General features: G+C 42.0%; 1 long non-coding RNA gene across 1 annotated transcript; it reads left to right on the forward strand.

Annotated features, from left to right (window-relative positions):
* The first annotated feature begins 4,059 nt into the window (after window positions 1–4,059).
* On the forward strand, window positions 4,060–17,706 carry LOC144320202 (uncharacterized). The gene is made up of 3 exons (XR_013385760.1): window positions 4,060–4,310; window positions 12,374–12,697; window positions 17,263–17,706. It is a non-coding gene; the product is annotated as an uncharacterized LOC144320202 (long non-coding RNA).
* The last annotated feature ends 280 nt before the right edge of the window (window positions 17,707–17,986 follow it).

The following is a 17,986-nucleotide window of genomic DNA, read 5'->3' on the forward strand; positions in this document are numbered from 1 at the left end:
AATTTTATTATGATCAGAGAAATTATTCTATATGAATATTTTTTAAATTAATTTTGATTTATTTTTTTTGGCCCAGTATATGATCTATCTTGCTGAATAGCCCATGTACATACACAATAAGAAAATATAATCTCTGCAGTTTTGGGTGTAATTAAAAAAAATGTTGAGTAGGTCAATGTGATTATTATTTTTATTAAGATCATTTTTATTCTTACAGATATTTTATCTAGTTATTCTGTAGTTTGAATTATGTCATTAGCCACTTACCTCTTTTTTGTCTTCCTAATTAACTGATTCTTGTTTTCAAATGCCTTTTTCTTTTTTCAGATAAAACTACTTGCTTTGAAGTCTATTTTGTCTGATATTAACATAGCTATTGTACCTTTGTACAGTTGCTGTTATCATGGTATTTGCTTTCAATTCTTTTACTTTCACCCTATATGGGTGTTTGTATTTAAAATTCATGTCTTGTAGACAATACATAGTGGATCATGCTTTTATGTCCAATCTAGGTATCTCTGTCTTTTATTTAGAGTGCTTTGTGTATTTCTACTTAATGGAGCTATTGACACTAAAGGGTAATAATTTATTTCATGTTATAATCCTTCAAGTCTAGTCCATCATTGTTTCATTTTCATATTATTTTAAAATTTTTGACATCATTGGTAAAAATTAGTAAGTAATGATATAAACCTTAGGATGATAAGTGTGCAAAATATTTCTGATAGAAGAAATATAACATCCTTAGATCCTATCATGTATCTTAAATTTATATGAATCCAATAGAGCTATGTGCTAATTACAAGATAGGATGAGTTTTATTTTATTATTCTTTAAGAGGTGCTGTTCTTTGGAAGATTTCTAAGAAAGAATAAAAGCCAAAAAGTATTAATTTTTCCAAACAGATACAACTGTTCAGAAAAGACACTCAGAAACTACAATGTGGCATAGGATCTTATTAACATGCCAATGCTTACAATGTGGGTTAGTTGACTTCATAACATGGTTCAACTCAGAGACAGTTGTTTATATTGATTGTTTTGCTGTGTATGCCTGTGTGTTTCTAGACTGGTCACATTTTCCTGTTGAATAACTGGCAATCTTTGTGTCTCAAACAATGTAAGTGACACATAGAGATACTAGATTCGGTTATATTCCTTTTAGGAATATTACTTTCTTTTCTAGTAAGCAGTTAACTGGGCCAGAATAAATTACAAATTCTATTTCCCTTGTGATGAACAGCTTCTCACATGTTCCCTTAGTTATTTTGGATTTCAGACACCATTTTTGCCAGATCCTATGGCATCTCTCAGCTGTTAGCCATGGATTTAGGCAGGTTCCCTGAGGACTCACACCCTCTACTTTTCCCTGCTTTTCAACATCCACAGTCCTCTCCCCTCTTATTATTTAGCCATGCTAGGTGTCCTAAAGTGTCCCCCCATACACATGAAGTGGGTGAGATGATGGTTTTTTTCCTGGCTATGGTGCACTGGTTGGAGAGTGCTCTTGGGTAAAAAGCCTCATGCACATATATTTCACCCAGTTCAAGACTTGCACCTGCCCTTCAGGTTTTGCCTGCTTCTGGTTACTCTCCATTGCCTTCAAATATTTGTTTATTTGTTTGCTTTGCTTTCAGATTTTATCATTATGATTATGAGCTGTTCTACCATTACTTAAAGCCAAAAGGTAACCATATGGTGTTTAGTTTTGACAACTGATTTTTATTTCTGGAAATCCTATGTATTTTTTCTAATCCTATCATTCCTTAATCACAAGACCTCTTTCTTATGGTTGTAGCCTCCTATTGTAGTTTTAATTAGGCCAAAAATACTTATTTTAAGGAATCTTTTAAGTTTTTCTGGAAGACTTGTGGCCCTGTGTTTTGCTCTAATGTAGACATTACATTTATTTTTTATTTTATTTTATTTTATTTTATTATTTTATTATTTTATTTATTAATGACACACACACACATACACACACACACACAGATGCAGAGACACAGGCAGAGGGAGAAGCAGGCTCCATGCAGGGAGCCTGATGTGGGACTCGATCCCAGGACTCCAGGATCATGCCCTGGGCCAAAGACAGGTGCTAAACCTCTGAGCCACCCAGGGATCCGCACATTTCTTGCCACTAAAATCTATACATAGGACCAACCCCTGTAGGCCACCAAAAATTTCATCTCTAGCTTATATCTGGCTTTCAGTTCCCTTTTTATTTATAAAACTTGGGTGTTTCTCTTCCCATTAACTAACCTATGCACATTTACCTTTTATTTATGATGTTTGATCTTGCATTCTTGTTTTCTTGGTAGGAAGACCGAGATGATTCTCACTATAGTATGGAATAAGGCTTCGAGTGTATTGCTGAGCACAAAGCAGAAATTGAATATAATGACCAACTGCCATATACTTGTCAATATCAGAATTCAGAAAATTCAGAACCTGTACATTACAAAGGCTGACTCTGAAAGGGTGGACAGGTTTCTTGCCGTGTCCACTGTTTATCATACCCAGCTCTAACTCTGCTGTATTGTAACCATGCATGGCTTTTCCTAATTCCATTTCTGTCAGCACTGGAAAGGGACTACATTCTCTTGTCTCCACTGACTGGAACTCCTAGGATGCAAGAGTTATCCAGACTTTGTTGTCTGTTCCATAAGCCACAGTGGGTATGACTATAGCCCTAAGGCAACTCACAGAGCTGAGGGGAATCCTCACCAATGCTCTTCTGATATTCAAGTACTCAACAATTCCGTGTTTTCAATTTCTCTAATTCCTTTGGAAGACTGGGCCGGTGGAATGTTGAAACTTCCAGTAACTCAAAACCTCCACACTCTGTCACACTTCAAACCCAGAGCTGTGCATCCAACCGAGAATTCAAAACACTATTTTCACACTTCACTTCTGACCAAAGGAAATGTGGTATGTTGGCTTTAGCATTGAATTTCAATCAATTTAATTCAAAATATATGAAATCAAAGTATATTTCCAGAACATCTGAGAAAGTCACCAAGTGCCTAGCTTCTTCTACCCTGTCCTGGCGAAGCTGGTTCTTATTTTGCATGTTTTAAGTCCCTGTTTGAAGTTCATCCATGGGGCTCAAGTTTTGGCTTGGCTCTCATTCCATGCCACATTTTGCACTCACTTTTCATTTCACATGAAAACCGGGGGCAGGAGAACAAATGAGGACTGTGGTAAAAAGGGGTTAGAATCATGTCTCCAATGAAAGAGGCCAAATCAGAATTTTCTCTGCATGTTTGAAATCAGATTCTAAGGGACAGAGTGTATATATTTTGGCAAAAATATAATTTATTGAGCATCTACTGTATGCATCATGTTAGGGCTTCATGTTAGAGGAAAAATAAATTGCAGGTTTTGTGCCTAAGCAAGAGCCAGAAAAGTAACTAGTAGTTAGGATAAAATGTGCTGAATTAAGAATTCTAGGAGCACATAAATACAGAGGAGCATTGAGGAGGACTTAAGAAAAGACCAGGCGGTTCCACTGGATTTTGAATCATGAACAAAGGATTTTTTTTTCTGGTCTTGGAGGGAAGCAAAGAAGTAGAAAACTAAAGCCAAAGGTACTTAAGGTAATAAAGAGGGCCTGGATGTGACCCAGGTGAGCCAGGGTCGGGGCTGAGTGTGCTTGGCCAAGAGCAAGGTAAAGCAGTTCTTGATGAAGCATCACCAGGTACTAAAAACCAAAGTGGAAGCCAAAGAAAAGTCTGCAATCCTGTGGATGATAGTAACAAAAAAAAAAAAAAATTTACATTTCACTGAACACTCACCATGTGTCAGGCCATATTCTACTCATTTACATTTATCAACTCATTTTATTTTCCCGCCCATCCAGAAAGATACATGCTATCACTCTCATTCCCATTTTATATGAGGAAACAGAGTCTGAAAGAGAACAAGTATATCCCCTAAGATCATACAGATCAGGAGTGGCAGACCCAGGATGAAGTCAGACTCAGTCCTTATGATGCCATAGTTGATGTGTCTTATTGTCACCTTATGTTGTCCCCCCTGGGTAAAACTCTGACAAGGAGTATCCTAAGCATGAACCTTTTTAACAACTCCACAGGTGAATCTGATGCACAATGAAGTTTGACTCACTCTCACTGAGAAATGTGAGATTTACATAACTGCCCACAAGCCCATAAACCATAAAATCCTGAAGAATCAGGAGGCATGAATACTGGCTTGGTCAGAGATCCAAGAGGTTGGAACTTCTCAAGGATAGGAATGGAATTCTGGGAACTAGGGATGTTCATGCCAGGGGTCCTTGATTAAGGCAGACAGGTATGTAAGAGAATCTTGCTGGCTCAAGGGTTGAGGCTGGATGGACCCTAAGGAAGGGAGAGGCAAGAAGCAGAGGACAGTAGGCTGTGTTCAAGGCATAGGGCTTTACCAGGAAAGATTCTGAAAGTGAAGTTCTCCTGTGGGTGACAAAGACTAAGCTACAGAGGAACCAAGGTCTTGGTGAAGACAGAGTCCATCTCTTAGGTTATTACACTGGTGGGCAGGGGACAGATCTGGTGGTGGGAGTTACTAGATGACATGGGAGGCTGGTTCCAAGTTGTTCATTTGGAGAGCACATGAAGAGTAAAGCAGGAACCCGATCGATCAATCTGCGGGTAAGAGATGGAACAGCTCTGGCATGGGACCAGGGTGTTGGACAGGGAACATCAGAACCAGTCTTCTAACCTCAAAGAGAATGGCACGCAGTGGAAAGGGATTTGATGGGCAGGCCAGCACTCAGGAGTCCACTCAGATATGCCAACTTCCAAGGCCAGCATGTACAGCTACGTGGATGTTTAATTCCAGGGGTGAGAATATTCATGATGCATTTGAGTTGTGCAGTACATAACCTGCACAACTGTACTTGATGATGCTACTTATAGTTCATAATACCACAGTTCTAGTTCCTACTTACTAGCGGAATGAGTACTTAATAATTCCAGCAATAGGCTCGTTCCTCCCCTTTCCTCTCCAAGGCTGCTCTCTAGAAATCTGGAACCATGCTGGAAAATTGACCTGAGTTCCTGAGGGAGAATTTGGGGACTGAAAAGTAAAGACCTCTTCCTTTGCTTCCTTATCTCTGAGGGTGCACAGACCCAGAGGCAAGACCAACTCTATAATCTGCAGGTCCTACGGCAAAATAAAACTGTAGGTCCCCTTACCCAAAAATCAGGAAAATGTGTCATCAAAGGCATTAACCTATAAGGCCAAAAGGAGAATCTTTCCTTCAGGAGAATCTTTCCTGACTTGGCAGAGTGGTTTTTAGTTTTGTTGTCATTTTAAGTAAATAGAAGTCGAACTTTTCAAATTTTGCTAGCATCGGTTTTCCTGTTCATCTTTCTATTGTACAGTGCCCATTTTTAAATGTGTCACATTTAACTCTTACGTAGAATCATCAAAAATCACACCATTTGTATTTTGCAGCTCCTACGTGTGTGTGTGTTTTGTTCTTCCCAGAACAGTGGTGCAAACACTGCATAAAACAAACACATCTGTTTACTTCGCCCCTTGATACATGCACACTCTACCAACTTCTCTACCTTCAGTGCCCTGATGAGTACAGAAAGATAGAAAGCAGAGGGCACTATAGGATGCTCTGTCTTCTTTCCTTGTGCGTCCTTGTTTGCAGTGTGGGTAGTTGGCTGGCACTGGGAAGAGCCGTGAGTAAGAAAGGCCTTAGTAGGGCTCCTTGGCAGTTGGTGTTTCTTAGAACACCACTGCCTTCTTTCTGCATTTGAGGCAAGTTCTGGTTGGCATGGAAAACATAGCCCCTTGGGTTGTGAGGGCCCCTCACCTTCCTCTTTAGTCATGAAGGAACAACCTTGTGCTACTTTGAGTCTCTCTGAACTCCCGTGCAGGGTGGATCTGCCCGCATTGTGAACACTCTGTGCTAATTGAATAGCAGGGAAGGGTGGGCTCCCATAGTGCCTGCTTCTCCTCTGCACATCATATGGTCCGGTGCCCGTTGGGCTTTCCTCACAAACACAAGGTCAAAGGTAGCTTGTTAAGAATCTCGAGATAGCGAGCAGAACGTTAGTCAAATCTGGGGCTGTCCCAGTGCAGGGAGCCCTGTGTGACTGCCTCATTGACATCTGTGAAGCCAGTCCATCCAAAAGCACTGGATGCCTGTCACCTGTCTGATCTAGGTCCCTCAGGCCCCTCATGAGTCAATGGTATCCCAGTTCTTGGACTTCTTTTTGAAAACAGTAAGATAGTTGGGATGTCTGGGTGGCTCAGCTGGTTAAGCATCTGACTTTGGCTCAGATTGTGATCCCAGGGTCATGGGATCGATCCCCACATCCCGCTTCCTGCTCAATGGGGAATCTACTTCTCCCTCTGCCTCTTCCCCCACCCATGCTCTCTGTTTCTCTCTCAAATAAATAAGTAAATAAAATCTTTTAAAAAAAAATTAAAATTATTTTTATTTTTTTTAAAGATTTCATTTACTTATTCATGAGAAATACAGAGAGAGAGAGAGAGAGAGAGAGGCATAGATGCAGGCAGAGGGAGAAGCAGCCTCCTCACAGGGAGCCCGATGTGGACTCGATCCTGGGTCTCCAGGATAATGCCCTGAGCCGAAGGCAGGCGCTCGCTTTCTTTCTTTCTTTCTTTCTTTCTTTCTTTCTTTCTTTCTTTCTTTCTTTCTTTTCTTAAGGAAAGTAGCAAGATGGATATCCACGCTTTTAGAGGCTGAGTCATGTGCTTTGAAAGTCACACGTCACCTCGGTCATGATCTGAACCAACAGTTTCCAAAGTGTTTTGGTTTGTGCATTTGTTTTCATCTTTGAAAAGAAGAACTCTTCCTTCAAAACAATCCTTACCTTATTTTAGTCTCCTTGGGTTGCCATAACAAAAATACGACAGACTGGGTGGCTTACAAGCCACAGAAATGTATTTCTCACAGTATTGGAGCCTGAAAGCTGAGATTGGGGACCAGCAAGGTTGATTGGGGACCCTCTTCTGGTCTTAGGCTTTTTGTCATCTTACCAGAAAGGGGAGGGGGCTCTGAGGGGTCTCTTTTGTAAGGCACTGATCCCTCATGACCTAATCACCCCCAAAGGCCCCTGGTCCTAATACTTCCCAGTGGGCATTAGAATTTCAACATATATGTTTTTGGGGAACACAAACATTTGACGATTGCGTACATCAGTCCACTAGGTCAAATGGAGAGAAGCAGTTCTTCCCCAGTTCAGCAGGATGGGGAAGCCAGAGCCTACCTCCCCCCTCCCATTGTCTCACATCCCAGAATTAATTCTGACCCCTCTACATGACTTTTGTTGATATAATTTAAAACAAAACAAAACAATACATCTGATATATGTGATATATAACTTAATATATAACTTTTAAACAAGAGAGGAAGAGGTAGTTTGGCAGAGATCCTACAGCCATTTATGGACATATTGTTTTTTACAGCCAGGTCTCCTACATCAGTGGTTCTCAAAGTACGTTCCCAGGAGCAGTGCCATCATCAGCTTGTTAGCAATGTAAATTCTTGGGCCCTCTCCTAGTGGACCAAAACAGAAGCTCTGGGGACAGGCCCAATAGCCTGTGCTTCAATGAGCCCTCCAGACAATGACAATGCAGGCTTAGGTTTGAGAACTGCTGCTTCCATATTCCTCTTCACTTGCCTAATTATCTCCAGGGAAGGAAAACTCTCTGGAGCTGGTCTGGCCCACCGAGGAACAGTTCCAATATTGTTTCCCTTTGTATCCCCAGAATCAAGACATGTTACCTGTAGGGATGTGAGGTCAGGTGAGAAGAGGCATAGAGGACCGTGGCTACGCACCCACTGGGTCCTGAACTCCTAAAGATACAGGATCTCAGTGGCACCTAGAGCAACCTCTAAGTGAATGTCATTAGCAACATTTTCCAGCACAGGAAACTTCTAATGCATGGGCCTAACTTCAAATTGTTGGTGGAGCTGGTGTCCCACCTCCCAAGAATGTACTCAGACATGTAGCTCCTTCCATGCTTGCAATTCGTCTTCCCTCCCCTCCTGCAGCAGCAGCAGCAGCAGCAGCAGTGGGCACTGCAACCTTCACCTTCTCTGTCACCAACGCCAATAGGTGCTGGGTCCTTGACCACACTTCCTGCACACAAATCTAGCTGTTGGTCACCACTGACTCATTAGCATGCCCATTTTACAGAGGAGCAAACGGAGCTGAGCAGAGGTAACAGGGTAAGCCAGTCATGGAGGGGAAACTCTAATCTCAGTAGTGTAAGCCTGCAGCTGGCTTCAGTTTGTATTTGTTTGATGACCTTTTTCTTTCCACCCCCCACCCAATGTTTTTGATGATATTGTTTGAAAATAGCAATGCATCACGCTGTAAAATTTGAATTTCAATTAGAAAATGTGCACTGCTGCTGGAGATTTACCCCAAAGATACAGATGCAATGAAATGCCGGGACACCTGCACCCCGATGTTTATAGCAGCAATGTTCACAATAGCCAAACTGTGGAAGGAGCCTCGGTGTCCATCGAAAGATGGATGGATAAAGAAGATGTGGTTTATGTATATAATGGAATATTACTCAGCCATTAGAAACGACAAATACCCACCATTTGCTTCAACGTGGATGGAACTGGAGGGTATGATGCTGAGTGAAATAAGTCAGTCGGAGGACAAACATTATATGGTCTCATTCATTTGGGGAATATAAATAATAGTGAAAGAGAATAAAGGGGAAAGGAGAAAAAATAAGTGAGAAATATCAGAAAGGGAGACAGAACATGGAAGACTCCTAACTCTGGGAAATGAACTAGGGGTGGTAGAAGGGGAGGAGGGCGGGGGGTGGGGGTGACTGGGTGGTGGGCACTGAGGGGGGCACTTGATGGGATGAGCACTGGGTGTTATTCTGTATGTTGGCAAATTGAACACCAATAAAAAATAAATTTATTATATATAAAAAAAGAAAATGTGCTCTGTTGAAATGATACGTTCCTCTCGTGGCTGACCTCAGTTCCTCAGAAGTCCTCCCAAGGGAAACCAGTAGAACCAGTTTTCATGCAACTTTCAAGAGATCCCTTTTGCAAATATAATCAAATATGAGTAACTCCTCTGTTAATTTTGCCCAGGAGTTGGTGCTCTGTAGGTATGGATTTGTTGTTTATGCACGTGGCAATGTAAGAGGGAGCATGTGCAGTGGTAGGTGGATATATCTGCAGGTGTGTATCAGGGTGTATCTGCGTGTAGCTGTGTCAGCAGCCCCTGTGACAGCAGTACTGTGACAGCAGCACTCTAACAGATGCATCAACCTCCTTCGCTCAACGAGTCTCCAATGTTGGGCATTTAGGTTCTTTCTGGCCCTTTGTAACCATAGCCTGTTCTGTGATGGTTAATCTTGTGATAACATCTAAGCACATCTAAGTGCGTCTACTGGATATTCCAGCAGAAAGATCCCTTAGAGATCAAGTTTAGCCCATGGGATTCCTTCCACATTCCTTCTAGCATTCCTTGGGGATTAGCTCTTCCTCATGTTTAAATATTGACTCTTCAGCTAAAAGTCTTGGTCCCTTGAAGACAAGAGCTTTATCTTCACCCACCATGGGCACCTTCCTTTGCCTGTCTTAAGCCAGTTCCACCTTCCCTTGCAGGAAAGTTCAGGAAAAGGTCCTGCCCAATTAAGCTGGAGCACCAGTGGTCCCCCCAGCTTTTTCATAGTGGCCACAGTTCACCACAGCTCTTTCTGACTGTTGCCCCAGAGATGCTTAGAGCAAGCATAGCAGCTGAGTCCATGAGCCATGATTGTAGCCATTGCTGAGTGAACCCCATGAAACACAGCTCAGACAGGCATGAAGAACAACTGGATTAGCCCATAGGCACATCTCTCACATATGTGAAGTGGGGAGAGGCCATTCCCTCTCCACCCCTCCCCTCCTAGGCAGAAGCTAGGGAACTCAACACATGCCCTGCTTCTATCAATGGGCAGATGAGTGTGAAGGGCTTCAGTACACACACTGCATTTGAATCGATCATTATAGAACCCTCTGACAAAGTCCTTCTAAATAAAATTCTTGTCAAATCAGATGATGATGTGGAGTTTTTCCTACACTACTATTTTTGAGCTTTACATTTGGAGATGAGTGAAGGCTTGCATCCCAGCACCACTCGGCCTGTGACTTGGGGAAAGTCTCTCCCCTGTGCTGGGCGTCTGTGGTCCCACTTGGAAAGTGTCAGGATGGAATCCACATGGCTTTTCAGAATAGTTTTGACAGGTTTCTGGTGTCCTTTCACTGGGGCCACCGCGTAGATGCAGGGAGATGGTGAGTAGTGCATTCCTTTACTGAGCACATATCCATGTCCTGTCCGGCAGGTGGATGGGCCTGTGCATGCAGGTCCAAGTCAGCCAGTTTCAGAAAATGCTTATAGGATCTGCGCCACATCCTTTTGTTTCTTTTTTGCTGCTTCTCTACAATGATTCCCCAGACTTGAGGACCAGATATCTCCGTGTGATGTGATTTCTTCACTAAAGACTTCAGATATATGTCAATTACTCACTCTGTGAGCAGTGGAGTAAAGTCACTCCAGAAGCTGTAATGGACCAATCCCAAAATCTCAGTTTCAGTTCTTCAATTCTATGTGTGTATATGTGTATGTGTAGTGGGCGAGAGATGATGAGAGGGAGGTAGGGAGAGAGAGGGGGAGAATGCATCCTCCTTCATCACCTCCTCAGACTGTGGGAGGAGCATCCCATCTGTTCACCTCTCATTGGCAAGAGTTCAGGAACGTGACCGTGATCTGGTTGCAAGGAGGATGGGAACCCTAGTCTTCCTGCGTGACCAGGAGGGAAATGGGTGTGATGTGCACAGTGTTCGCTCTGCCACGTTTTGCCTCTGCCAAGGGGCCATGTGAGAATTCCCAGGGTCATGGAGAGCCCTTCAAAGTTGCCTTTCTTAGAAGACTGTCTTTTTCGGCAATGCCAACTCCTGCATGCACTTGACTTGTGAACCATTGATTGTTGTGGATGAAGGAGGAGTGTCATTTCAGTCAGTCAGTGCTATGAAACCAGAGCAACTATTTTGATTAATGTGGCCAGTTAAGCTAAACAAAGAGATTGGTCATTACTGGGTAAAATCAGTCACCCCAGAAACCCCAGAGGGACCAGTTTCTGGAATCAAAGCAAATTAAATCCACAGCTGTGAATGGAGGGGCTCTGAAGAGAAAGAAGTCTTTCACTCATTGCTATAGGAATAGAAAGATGTAGTACATTGGAGGAGGGGGGATTGGCAATATAAATCACTAACTTTATTTTCCTCATACTGTCTAATACAAAGATCCCACCTCTACCCCATGAATCCATTTCTAAATCTGTATCAAAGAGGAGGATGCATGAACATGTCTCTCACACCTTTATTTCAGGTAGGGAAAGATCAGGAATCACTGCACACAGGGGCCGGTGAACATATTGTAGGAAAGGAAGTCCATGGAAGTCTATGCGCAACTTGGAATTATTTTTAAGAACACTTATTGCAAAGATTATTTAGTGACACTGAGAAATGCTCTTGTTACGTTAAAGGGAAAAGTATGCATACAATATATTTATAGACTACAAGCACAGTTGCATCATCTGTAACATCATAGACCTAGAGATAGTAACAGCGCTTATTGAGTGTGTGTCATCATGAACTAATCTCATTTAGTTCTCACCTTAATCTAGGAAATAGGTGATTATATCCCCATTTCATGGGTGAAGAAATGACTCAGACAGGGGAGTTCATTGCTCCTGGTCACATAGCTGTTGAACTGAGATTCACATGCCTCCCAAGCCCATGCTCTCAGTAAACAAGTTCACTTATACAAATTCATTTGTATTCACCCAACAAATGGGAAGGGTGAGTATCAGAACAGTCACATGCAGTGTTCAACTCTATGTGGCAGAAATGGCAGTGGTTCAGGGGTTTCCTTCATTATACTTTCCTTTATTTTCACCAATTTCACATCAAGCAGTCTCTATATATTTTGTTCTATTCTAGTCTACTAAACTATACTATATTATACCATTCTAAATTATATTATACTGTACTATATCATACTATATTATACTGTATTATGCTATGCTGTATTTTGCTATTTTAAAATATATTTAATTTTTCAATGGAACCTTGCAACTTACACAGATAAACTCATTCATTAATAGTAAACAACCTGATGCAGTAGGGAAAGGCTGGACAAATGTACCCCCAGACTAAAAGGAACTGGGTCATGAGACCTGGTTATATTCTCTCTACTTCTTGCTCATGTTCCATATTTTATTCCTCACAATTTTTAGAATAGGAAAAAGAAAAAAGAATGAGTAACTATGTTTATAGGCCTGTTTTATTTTTATTTCTCCTTGATTAGAGCAAGACACACTCATCTGCGATGAAGAAGCCAAAGCCAAATGGGGCCATGCCACAGAACAAAAGAATTTTTTGACTCACCAGGAAGGAGACAGCAGGACATGAATGCTTTCATAGTGGAACTAAAATGACCAAAGTGGAATGTTTATGTTCTGGGCTCAGTGCTCAAGAGCGTAACCACGTCCCACTGCTATTAGGGCAACATCAGAGCCAGCATTGGGTCACCATGAAGAGAGAACGGCACCGATGTTGAAACTCTGCCCAGGCTGAGTGTGTGGGATTCCTGGAAATCGTGTCTTGCAGAGTCTTGGACTCCTGAAACCAGGTCTGTACTTTAGGGAGTTTCAAGAAAGAGCAAGTGAGGGAGAGAAAGGCAGAGAGATGGACGGACATGACAAGATTCTAATTAATTTGCCAGATTGGGTCTGCTGCCTCCTCTTTTCTTTTGCAGAACATCCACTTGGGCTCATTAGTTTGGAATTTCAGGGAAGCTGGGGCTGAGATTCCAAAAGTGGTTTTCACTGGGGCTCATGGTCTCCTGGAGTGGGCGAATGGGGAAATTTGTCTCTGTTGCTGTTTCTGCTGGGTCCTGAGTGTGACTGGGGCAAGACCTGGTTCTTCTCTCTTCTTTATTTATGCTCCTCATTTTATTTGTTGGGCCTATCTTTTAGAATAAACAAAAATGGAGAAAAAGCTATTTTCATAGACAAAAAGCTCTGATAATGGGGGAGGCAGAGGCTGACATTCATCTCACTGGCTGAGGCTGATCTTGCCAATTATCTTTGCTAAGTACATCCAGAAGTTTGCCTTTTCCTAATCCCCTCTCTATCCCAGATGTAGCCAAGAGTCTAGAGAGACTGAAACATTTCAAAAGGTGTCCTCCAGAAAGCTGGGGCCTGGATCCAGGTGGGAGAGTTCCTGTGGCACAGGGGGTGACCAATCCTTCCTGGTGAGGCCTCTCTGGAGTGCAAGATAGCAAGACACAGTGTCTCATCTCCCTTCCACATGCCAACAGTGTGGCCGGGAAGTAGCTTCTTTCTGACAGCTTAAATGGAATCAGCAGTAACCAGAGGCAAGTGGCTTCAACCCAAAAGCACTGGCTCAGCCTTCTTGGCCATGAGTTTGGTTCAGATGTGTAACCTCCCAGGGACAGAGCCACCTCACAGGTAAAGTAGGGACTGAGCGATTCAATGTCTATCAAGGGTATTGATGCAGAGTGGCTTTCCTGGCATGTTAGCCCTCCCTTCTTCCCTTCCTTTTGCTAGACTCCTCAGTGCATGCGCTCCCCTTGAGATAACATCTTCTCAGCCATCTCCTAAATCTCTCTCTTGGCTCAGGGGCCACTAAGGTGAAATGGAGATGGTCAAACCTTCTGAAATCTTATTCTCATCCCTTGCAAAGCCAGTTGGTAAAACGCTCTGGTAAATGCTCTCACAGCTGAAGGGGAAGGTATGTGTATGGGGGGCATCAAAGATGCCTGGACCGATGGAGATGTTTGGTTTCTTGCTCTCATGCCTCCTGATAAGTCAGTTGCCCCTTCTGGGCCTCAGTTTTGAGACGGGGGGAGAGGAATCCCCACTCCACCTCCCTCCGAGCGTGGTGGGGAAGACAAATGGAACCATGAGTACTGAATGCATTTTACAAACTGTAGAGCATCTCCCCCAATATCTTGTGTGTGTGGAGGTCCTTTTAGTATAGTTATTGATGTGTTTGAGTAATTTTGAAAAAAAAAAAAAAAACTAAAATGGCCACATTCTTGATTCTCTGAAATTTGACTAAAAGTAATTAAGTGCTTCTCCAGGGTTTCTGAGCTACTCCCTTCCATGTGGTGTTGGAAGGAGTTGCTGATTCCTCTAAGGCTTTCTTTCTCCATCCATAAACAAGAGCCAAATACTGTGCACTTCATAGAAGTTTCTAGAGGCCCCAAGATGACTCATATGGAAGCTCTCAACAGTGTGCAGGTAATGAGTATGGAATATTATGCCTAAAGTGGACGCAGATTTAATAGTAGGGGATTAACATAAGCATCTATGGGGGGGTCTTTCCATGCCATTAGGGCTCTGTGATTATTTAAGGCAGGACAACAATAGACATTTTAAAAAGATTATAAATTTAGAATATGAATTATCTCATCTGTGTAATCTTGTCAGTCTTTCTAACTGGTCAAGCTGTACCTCAACTTTACTGCTTTACAAAGTCTGCCTTAATTTCGTTCCAATGTAACAAATGAGTCCCAATATAAACTATTAAATATAAAATATACCTCAAGGGAGCTGGGCCAATATCAATTGGTATTTTCGTTCTTCCCACAGCTATTCCATGTATGTTTTATTTTTTTTTTCCATGTATGTTTTTTTTTTCCATGTATGTTTTATAAAGTAGAGATACTAACTCACTCCTGACCAGTCAAACAATAGGGTTCCCTCACACAGACGATGCTGGTCTGGCTTTTTCAGCTCGGGGATACTGAGACGGATACACTTTATAATCTTGGTGCTGGAAAAAAGATAATCTTTTTAGGAATATTATCATCAACAGCAAATGGCTTGCTTTATCTCTACTCTTCATCCCCTAAAGAATTTCCAGAATTTGTTTTGGCCAAAAATGTGTATTATAAATATATGATTTCCTGTTTAATGATTGTTTTAGAAAGGTCTCAAGATGGAAACTGACCTGCAGAGCAAACACATGTGCGTGCATGCACACACACGAAATACATAGTTTGGGATTTCATACACCATGAGACACAAAATGTATCTAGGGACATACCTGTCCCCTCAGTGTGCAGGCATGTACTAGCTGCTGGGACCAGCAACCGGCATTGTGTTGTCATAGTCCCATGCTCCTATTCTGGTCTTGCCAGGGACTTGCTGTGTGATTTAGACAATTTACCATGGTTTATTGATCCTAAGGCAGTGTTTTAAGAAATATTTTAACATCTGAAATGGAATGTTTCTTAAAGCGGATGGCATCTGACAATGAGAATTGCCAGGATATCTTTCTCTCTTCCTGCTACATAAAGTAATGATGCATCTTACAATGGATTGGACCTTAAATTCCATGAAATCCAGTAGTTACCCTTGTGCTGAATATCCCTTTCAGGCTCAACATAATTGCTAACAGGGTGTTGTAGTGAGGATGGAAATCATTAATGAATTCAGTAGACACCCTAGTATGGCCACTCAGGAAAAGACAAGTTGCTATCATCATCATGCTACCTTATTAACAGTAGCTTTGTTTGTTTGTTTATTTATTTATTTATTGAGAGGGAAAGGGGATGGGCAGAGGAAGAGAGAAAATCTTAAGCAGGCTCCACACTCAGTGCAGAGCCTGATGTGGGTCTAGATCCCAGGACCTTGAGATCATGACCTGAGACAAAATCAAGAGTTGGATGCTTAACCATCTGAGCCACCCAGGTGCCCCAACAATAGCTATAAATTTAAGAGCAGCCATTCTGGTGGCAATACTACTCCCATTGCATAGATGAGTATATTTAAGCCTCAAAGAGGGATTATTTACCCGAGGCTGAGACTCAGTTCAAGTACAGCATCTGTCTGACACCAGAGTTTCCATCCTTCCTGCCCCACTCATGCTGCCTGGTTAGATATAAATACATTTTGCATTTCATATGTTATCCACACACAGATTATAACCCATTGTTCACAAGCCACAAATCTGTGCTGCTTCTCCGGCAGAGAAAGAGTGAGCTGTAGCCTCCAATACCAAAGAATGCCTCCATTACGTCCTATGGACTCCGCATGGGCTCCAGAATGAGGATATTTATTTCCAGGTACCTCCAAATGCTGTGGTTATTTAATCACCTCAGATGCCTCCAGTAATCACTCTGGATTGCATTATGCAAGTCAGCAAATTCTGTTCACTTTAATATACATGAGCAAGAAGGAGGGATATTTCTCACTGAAGGTTTTATGGAAAATTCTGCATTTATTGATTTCCCACCCTTAAATCTTATTCTTTAAATACTCCCCCCACCTACATACATACACACACACACATACAAATGCACACACATATATATGATGAAAATGATTGCTATGGTCATGTTTGTTCAACCTAACAAAAATATAGCATATTGACAACATTATCTGTCATTCCCACGTTTCACCTGGAGTAGAAAACTGTTTGATCTCAAAGCCTGCGGACTACATCAGTTCACAAGGATATCTTTTATTCATGCACATTAAAATAAAGACAACCATATGCAAGGGTTTCTAGAACTTAGGAAAGGGGAAAAAAATGAAACTTGCTTTTGCTAGCAGAGCTTTGCTTGCTGGTTACACCGGCAGTGGTCATGCCATTGGCTTTTTGTATTTCTCTTGATTGCTTGTATTTTCAGCGATCAACGTGTGTGGGAAGGCTTCTGGAACTGGCAATGCCCTTAGAAGTCATCACCTTCCAAGGGAAAAAAACAAAACAAAAAGAGGTCCAATAATTTAGGGACTTTTATGGGGTTATGCATTGTATTCTCTACACGACAAGCCCAGAACAAAATGTACCTGGAGTTTTTTTTTGTTTTTGTTTTTTTTTTTTTGGAGTTTTCATCTTGTATCCAAGTCCTGGTACAAGAGATCGATGGGACAACTTTGAGGAAAATATTTCATTTCTATTTCTGTTTCATCTTCTAGATAACGAGGTCACTAGTATGGGCCCTGCAGGGTTATCGCAAGGACTACCTAAAATAACCTACGTCCAGGTGCTGCCCCACTGCTAGGCGCGATTCCATACACCTGTTTGTTTTACTTCCATTTCTCTGCTTTTTGTTTTTCTTGTGGTATATATGGTAGCTTGAAGCGACAGGTTTGTGATAGATTTAAGGTTAATGTGTAAACCATAAAAATATCTGTGTTGCCTCCTCCCATTCTCTTCTAGTCGACAAGAATTATCGATCGCCCTTGATGATACTTTATCTTCAGCAATCTCGGGAATCAAAGACAGTGCCTACCTCGTTCTCTGTTGGGATGCAATGTGTCAAATCTGGCAATTTGACGTCTGGGGGCCTCTCAGAAGGCAGCTACACCTTCACAGTCCTGCGACTCCTGCATCAGAGGAAATATTTCTGCTTCAGAGTCCTTGGCCCTGTGGGGTCAGCCAGGCAGGTGTAACTCAGCCAGTCTGGGAAACGCGCTTTGGTATTTTCCTTTTGATCTTCTCCTTTCAGGGGGAAACACACACCATTAGCAATTGTTCTCTGAATGGAGATGGTTATGCTTCATTTTTATGCCCTTTGCTCCTTGATTGTCCATGGGGGCTTCACACAATACCAACAGAGGCTGAAGGCTTGTGTTTCTATCATCCACTAGATGTTTACAGCTAGGTCAGTTGTTCCAAATTGAACTCGAATATTTAAAATTCCATCGTGGGCCTGGCTGCCTGGTCTTTTGGGCCAAAAAAATATGTAAAACACTGTCATTCATTGAGCTTGAGAGATTAGCTCATGTAGTCCTCCCCCCAAAAAATGTGTCATGGAGGTAATAAAATATCTCATTTATGGGTGAGACAGAAGCTCAGAGAAGTCTCCTTATTTGATTGGGTCACACAGCTAGCAAGGAGCAAAGATAGAATCAGAAACCAGGTATAACTGATGCCCAAACTG

This window comes from Canis aureus, chromosome 9, assembly GCF_053574225.1.
Source record: "Canis aureus isolate CA01 chromosome 9, VMU_Caureus_v.1.0, whole genome shotgun sequence".
Taxonomy (NCBI): domain Eukaryota; kingdom Metazoa; phylum Chordata; class Mammalia; order Carnivora; family Canidae; genus Canis; species Canis aureus.